The sequence below is a fragment of the Lagenorhynchus albirostris genome, chromosome 2, assembly GCF_949774975.1.
Source record: "Lagenorhynchus albirostris chromosome 2, mLagAlb1.1, whole genome shotgun sequence".
Lineage (NCBI taxonomy): Eukaryota > Metazoa > Chordata > Mammalia > Artiodactyla > Delphinidae > Lagenorhynchus > Lagenorhynchus albirostris.
In genome coordinates, this window is record NC_083096.1 from 13,026,687 (window position 1) to 13,034,336 (window position 7,650).

At 47.0% G+C, this 7,650-nt stretch overlaps 1 pseudogene; it reads right to left on the reverse strand.

Annotated features, from left to right (window-relative positions):
- Positions 1 to 4,824: 4,824 nt before the first annotated feature.
- LOC132507408 (centrosomal protein of 78 kDa-like) lies at positions 4,825 to 5,782 on the reverse strand (annotated as a pseudogene).
- Positions 5,783 to 7,650: the final 1,868 nt, after the last annotated feature.

A 7,650-nucleotide genomic window follows, 5' to 3' on the forward strand; every position in this document is an offset into this window, starting at 1 on the left:
CGCGCTGATAGTCGTGGTCTCGCCTGTCTCTGGTGCTCGTTTAGATGATGCTCTGGATCCCCTCTCCTCGCGCACCAGGAAACAATGGTCTGTTGCCTTTTCGACAGCTCCAGACTTTTTTCCGGACTCCCTCCCAGCTAGCTGTGGCGTACTAACCCCCCTCAGGCTGTGGTCACGCAGCCAACCCCAGTCGTCTCCCTGGGATCTGACCTCCGAAGCCCTAGCCTCAGCTCCGAGCCCCCACCCGCCCTGGCGGGTGAGCAGACAAGCCTCTCGGGCTGGTGAGCGCTGGTCGGCACCGATCCTCTGTGCGAGAATCTCTCCGTTTTGCCCTCTGCACCCCTGTTGCTGTGCTCTTCTTTGTGGCTCTGAAGCTTCCCCCCCGCCACACCCTGTCTCCACCAGTGAAGGGGCTTCCTAGTATGTTGAAACTTCTCCTCCTTCACAGCTCCCTCCCTGAGGGTCAGGTCCCGTCCCTATTTTTTTGTCTCTGTTTTTTCTTTTCCCTACCCAGGTACGTGGGGAGTTCCTTGCCTTTTGGGAGGTCTGAGGTCTTCTGCCAACGTTCAGTAGGTGTTCTGTAGGAGTTGTTCCACATATAGGTGTATTTCTGTTGTATTTGTGGGGAGCAAGGTGATCTCCACATCTTACTCCTCTGCCATCTTGAAGGTCCCCTTGGAATTCCATTTTTAAAACAGTATTTAAAACAACTTTTCATTTATGCAGTAGAAATTTGGAATTTTGTCTTCAATATGAGATTATGCTGCTGATTTCACACTGTGACAGGATTTTCTTTTGAAGAAACTGCAGATTCCAGAAGGAGTGTTCAAAAGCAAAGAAGCTTTTCTCTTCTAGGGACAAGAAAACAGCACTTTCTCAGTAAGAAGTGGCCCCATAATTTCCATCACCCTCCACCCTTACTCCTCCCCTTCTTGTAAAGACTGGTGTAGCTAATTTGTTTACGTGGTATTTGAGAAGCCATATATGGAGTTGTTTCATCTATATTCACTTGTCTCCTCTTCAATGTGTAAGAAATTTCTAAAATTCAATAAGGTCAAAATGAAGATCTTGACTCTTCTCCCCCAACCTGATCTTCTCACAATAAAACTCCCTATCCTTCACCCAGTTTTTCAACATAGACACAGCATTAGTGCCTCTTTTTCATCAACCGATTGTACGTCATCATTGTTGTCAGTTCTGAAGCCGAGTCTGGCCTCTGTACCCTGACACCAAGTTAAATCTCAAAGACAGAGTTTTGAGTGAAGTTGAAAAGAATAGCTTTATTGTTTTGCCAGGCAAAGGGGGCCACGATGGGCTAATGCCCTCAAAACTCTTTGTCCCGTCCTGGAGGGAGTAGTGAGTTTTACAGTAATATTTCAAAGAGGAGGGCGTGATCAGCTCGTGGACATTCTTCTGATGGGTTGGTGCTGGGGTAAGTGGCAGTCAGCACCATCAACCTTCTGGTTCCAACCAGGTCTGGGGTCTATGTGCTTGTGGGTAGCATACAGTTAACTTCTCCCACTTGGTGGGGGTTTCAGTATCTTCAAAACAGCTGAAAGATATTATTATGTGTATCCCTTGAGGGGGAACAAGGACCCTACCCCAAGGCTGCAGTATTGTTTCTTGACTGTTCCTCACTTGTCTCTGCACCCTCTCCGTTTTCTAATTAGCAACTGTTTGAACCTGCCAGTTGGAACTCAGGGAAGTGCATGGTGGCTGAATAAGGCCTATTTAATCAAGAAATAGGGACACAGAAAGACTTCTGTGCCCAGGAATTCCATGGGGTCCTGCTTGGTTTCACTTGTACCCATCCCCCAGGCCCAAACATTTCTCAAATCTATTTATTTCTTTCCAAGTCCACTAGCAGCCCCTAGTTCATGATGTTACCAGTATAATAAGTTGGCCTCACGTCTTCATTTTTGGTCTTCTACAGTCCATTCTCACAAAAGCAATTCAGATTACTGCACTTTTCTGCTTAAATCTCTCGATGACTTCTTAGCACTTTTAAAATAAAATCCAGGGCTTCCCTGGTGGCGCAGTGGTTGAGAGTCCGCCTGCCGATGCAGGGGACACGGGTTTGTGCCCTGGTCCAGGAAGATCCCACATGCCGTGGAGCCGCTGGGCCCGTGAGCCAGGGCCGATGAGCCTGTGTGTCCGGAGCCTGTGCTCCACAACGGGAGAGGCCACAACAGTGAGAGGCCCGCGTACCACAAGAAATAAAGAAAAAATAAAAATAAAATAAAATCCAAACTTCTTACAAAGACCACAAGTCCTTGAATGCTCTAGTTGCTTTGCAGTCTTCCACCTTCACTCTCCTTAAGCAGGAGAAAGCCTTCTGTTCTTGGAACACTGTGTTTCTAATGCTACTTCTGGACACGTGAATATCCTGATCCCTTTCCCTGGAATGTTCCTTCCTCTGCTGTTTGCTTGGATGGCTCCTTCTAATCCTTCAGGTCCCAACTCAAATGTCACCTCTTCAGAGAAACCTTCCCTGATTTTCTTATATAAAGAAGCTCTCCCTGTTTTCTCTCTTCTTACAACCCTGTTTGTTTTTTTTATTTGATAGCATTCAACACAATCTGAAATCAGTCCAACTCTCTGTTTCTTGTTTATAGTCTTAATCTCATTTAGAGTACAAATTTCATGAGTGAAAATATTAATTTATGTTATTCACCATTGAATTCTGGGAGGTGATACAGTATCACCATGTAGTATGGGCCCAATGAATATTTGCTGCTTGTTTGAATTTGGGGGCTGCATATCATAAATGCTAATACGATATACAGCTTAGAATCACAGTGACCTCATTTCAGGTCCCCCATTATTTGCTTTTTTGCCTTTTGTCCTTGGGCAACCCACTTAGTTAATTTGAACCCAATTCCTCCTGATTACATATGTTAAAATAATGATCATAAACATTTATTGAATATTTGACATGTGTAAAACATTCTGACAGATATTTGAAGGGATCGATTATTTTAACTGTTATGATAATCCTGAGGTAAACATTATTAACATTCCCATTTCTTAGATTGAGAAAACTGAGTCTAACAGAGTTAATTAACTTTCCAAATTCACAGACCCAACAGTCTTACTTCAGAGACTGTGCTCTGAGGATGCAGTGGGATACTATCTGTAAAGCTGTTGTGGTGGTGATTACTGTAGTTATTATTGAGCCAAGAAAGTATGATAAGATTGGAAACTACTTCAGTTACACTCTTGTAACAATGATTCAAGGTTTTAGTAGCCTTGGAACAGGAGTTCTGGGGCCTTCTCTGTATTTTCCTGCATGCCTGGTGCGAATCATTACACCTGATTTACTGATATCAGATTAAGAAAAATTTATTTATTATTATTTTATTTAGTTAGTTACTTTTGGCTGTGTTGGGTCTTCGTTTCTGTGCGAGGGCTTTCTGTAGTTGTGGTGAGCGGGGGCCACTCTTGTTTTTTTTTGTTGTTTTTTTTAAATATGAGAATAACCGTATAAAGAAAGAATCCAGAAGACCCCACTGCTGTCATCTTGCAAAGGATCAAAATTCAGCACCTAGAGGGCCCCACCCACCCTCCATGCTGTGTGTCTGTGTTTCTGTAAAAACAATAACCTGCAATTGGCATATAATTAAACCCACAGGCAGCTTTGAATATGAGATCTAGGCAGAAAAAGTAGCAGCAAAGACAACAGTAGCTGGAATTTGGTAGAAAAGCAAGAGAAGACTTTTTAAAAGCTTCCAGTTCAAGTCAGAATTAAGGTTAAGTTTCAACAGCTTGGGACAGCTGTGGATGTTTTGCTGTTCTCTGAAAAAAGAAGAAAATCTATCATAAGTATGTTCATTCGAGAAAAATACTGTGTTTGTTTAGATTTTCTGGCCATGCCCAAGTGACTTTCAATTAATTATGTACACTGTTCAAGGGCAGACTGTAAATTGGTTAGGATGTGCTCATAGCTGGTGCATCTCCAAAAAAGGCTTCAGGAAGGCTGCCAGCTTCCGACATCTTCGATGGTGACAGCATTATGCAGAGAGTCCCAAATGCCTCCCACGGACCCAGAAGAACCACCCATGCAGCCGTTAAGAACAGGAGCATCTGGTTGAGCATCAGGACGACCCTCCTTCCCGTCACCAGCTCCTGCGAGAGTCACGGCACCTGAGGCCATTGTGTCCAACCTCCCACCTGAAAGCCCCCGCAGGTGGCCAGGAGCGTCACACATCTCAGTCATTAGAAAATTCCTTTCCAACGCAGTGAAGGACCATCACGCTCACAGGTAACCTAGGTTAGCTCAACTCTTCGATGAGCCTGCCGTGCAGGGGGCAGGCAGCTATTCTCATGCGTGAGAACATACATTTTTCATGGAACTGACAGAATTAACTACTCTCTCTGACGTTCAGGGGAGCAGCAGTGTCTGTTCTCACACTGAACAGGCTGTGCAAGCTGCACCAGAGATGGGATGGCACCCTCTGTGCTGTCAGAGCAGAGATTGTCAAAGGAAATTTTGACCAAAGCTCCTAGAAGGTGTGGCCCCCCCATGCTCCCGGCGTGGAATCGTGCTAAGGGGCCTGTAAGCAGCAGCAGGAGCGCCCCCGTAACAAACGATCTTTCCCAACTAGTTACAATAACTGCTACTCCAGGATGGGCAGGCTCCTAGATGTGTCTCCTTCAGCGTCTGAAAACCAATTCTCTGACAAGCTTCTGGATGGGACACATACTCACCACCTATGCCCTTTCAGGAAGATCATATCGAGTTCAAGAGCTTTGTCGAGAAATCTTTTTTCTAAAGCATCATCTCCTTTGGTGTTACCAATGAAGAATGGAATATTCATCTTGCTTCTATTCTGGGCCTCCACTGGACATCAATTCTAATAGTAGCTTAGCTTTTCCTTTCTGACCACTTTCCAAAATTATAGCTCTCTTTTTCTGTCTAGAGCTTTGGATGGTTCCTTCACCGATGGAGAAGTTATCCACTGGTACAACAAGTGGGTTTTTTCTTATATCCAGAACGAGCAGAGTTCTGTTGGTTTTAAGGGCCTTTAGTAAAGCCTTTGCTCCTTCACTGGTGAGGCCACACTGCTGCAGGTCAAGTGTTCTAAGCCACAAATCCTCACTAAGAGATTCTGCCAACGCACTTGCACCCAGGTCACCAATGAGCGTGTTGCAGTTCAGAGTGTTGCGCCTCAAACTAGCCATACAGTCAAGATCATGTCTCCTGGAACGAAGACTCTCAGCCCAGGTTTCTTCATGCCTTCTGGTAGTCTGATACTTTGTTAACATAGTTAAGTCTCTCTCTCTCACAACTAGCCCACTTAGCTCCAAGTTCCTTAGCGCACCCGACGCACTTACACAGCGTTTAAGAGCTTTACACAACTGGAAGGTCACATCTTTATTTCTTATCGCAGGAACACGACTTCTGTAAACTTTATTTCTGCCAGAACCTGTGTCGCCAAGCCATGGCTGGAAGAAGCTCTGGATACAGATCAGGGGCAGAGGGTGCCCAGAAGCGGCGCCCAGTCCACTCCACGGAGGCGGTCGGCATTAACTCCAGCAGGCCCTCCTGCAGGGAAGCGCGCACGGCGGGCAGAGGCACTGAGCCCTGCAGCGCACACAGGTCCTCAGAGCGCGAGAAGAAGTCGGCCGCGCTGTCCCGGCGCAGCTTCACTGAATGATCATGGCCCCAGCGCGGCCTCGGGGACGCTGGCTGCGGACACGATGCCCAAACCCGCCTGGGGGCCCCGGCTCGCCTCCCGGCCCCTCGGGCGCCCACCGCCCGGCGGCTGCAGCCCCACAGCATGCGCAGAACCGGCCTCGCAGCCAGAAGACATAGGGCCACAGGCCCCAGCTAAGCTGGTGCCTCCATGCCGCGTTTCTGTGTCACCACATCGCCGGCTCTTGGCGCCGGCCTCAACCGGGGGCCACCCTTCATCGCGGTGCATGGGGCTCTCATTGTCGTGGCCTCTCTTGTTGCGGAGCACAGGCTCCAGATGCGCAGGCTCAGTAGTTGTGCTCACGGGCCCAGTTGCTCTGCGGCATGTGGGATCTTCTCAGACCAGGGCTCGAACCCATGTCCCCTGCATCGGCAGGCGGACTCTCAACCACTGCGCCACCAGGGAAGCCCAAGAAAAATTTTTTGACTGTAAACTTTCCCTTAAGTACAATTTTCATATTGTTGTTTTAATTAAATCTTTTGAATTTCAGTAAAACTCACATGATCAGATTTAATTCTCCCAGATTTTTTTGTTTGACATTTTACAAATTGATGTAAGGGCTGTTGTTTAAAAATGCACTTACGGGCCTCCCCGGTGGTGCAGTGATTGAGAGTCCGCCTGCCGATGCAGGGGACACGGATTCGTGCCCCAGTCCGGGAAGATCCCACATGCTGCGGAGCGGCTGGGCCCGTGAGCCATGACCACTGAGCCTGTGCGTCTGGAGCCTGTGCTCCGCAACGGGAGAGGCCACAACAGTGAGAGGCCCGCGTACCGCAAAAACAAAAACAAAAACAAACAAACAAAAATGCACTTACAACCATTACATCTTATCGGAGACTACATATTCCCAAGAAAAATGAAGCCATTTAAAATTTAAATTTCAAATAAATATTTCATTTTTTTTGAAATACTTGTGTGTTTCAAAATACCCAAGCTTAAATTATTGAAATAAAATTGAGTAATTTCCTATTTACTGTTCCAGATCAAAGGTGTATTTTCTTGTTTTTTTTTTTTTTGCGGTTTATATGACATAAACATATGTCATAAACTTCTATGACATAATATAGAAGCATTCTTTTCTAATTTCAAACAGTTTTATTCTAGTGCATGAATACATTCTCCACCTTGCTGCCCCTGGACTTTAATTGTTTTGCCCTTTATTAACATCATAGTTTTCATTGAGGGCCTGTCATGTGTTAGGCATTATGCTTAGTGTTAAGACCCATGGATGAATGAAATACTGCTTCTGGTTTCAGAAACATCATAGACAATTAGTGAAAATGACAGATAAACAGGTAGTATTCAATGGAAATGAGTATTAGATCATAGATAACTGTATATGATATCTTCTTCATCCCACACTCCAAGAATTAGGCAAGAAGCAAGAATCAGAGGAGGAGAGGGAGGAGGAAGAAGAGGAGGAGGAGGAGAGGGAGGAGATGGGGAGGAGAGGGGGGCAGGAGCAGGAGGAAGAGGAGGAAGAGGAGGAGGGGGAGGAGGGGGAGGAGGAGGAAGAGGAGGAAGAGGAGGAGGAGAGGGAGGAGATGGGGAGGAGAGGGAGGAGGAGGAGGAAGAGGAGGAGGAGAGGGAGGAGATGGGGAGGAGAGGGAGAAGGAGGAGGAGGGGAAGGAGGACGAGGAGGAGGAGGAGGAAGAGGAAGAGGAGGAAGAGGAGGAGGAGGAGGAGAGGGAGGAGGAAGAAGAGGAGGAGGAGAGGGAGGAGATGGGGAGGAGAGGGGGGCAGGAGGAGGAGGAAGAGGAGGAGGAGGAGGGGGAGGAGGAGGAGAGGGAGGAGATGGGGAGGAGAGGGAGGAGGAGGAGGGGGAGGAGGAGGAAGAGAAGGAGGAGGAGGAAGAGGAGGAAGCGGAGGAGGAGGAGAAGGAGAGGGAGGAGGAGGAGGAGCAGAGGGAGCAAAAGAATGAAAGCAAAGCACTTGCTCAAGTGCAAATCATCCT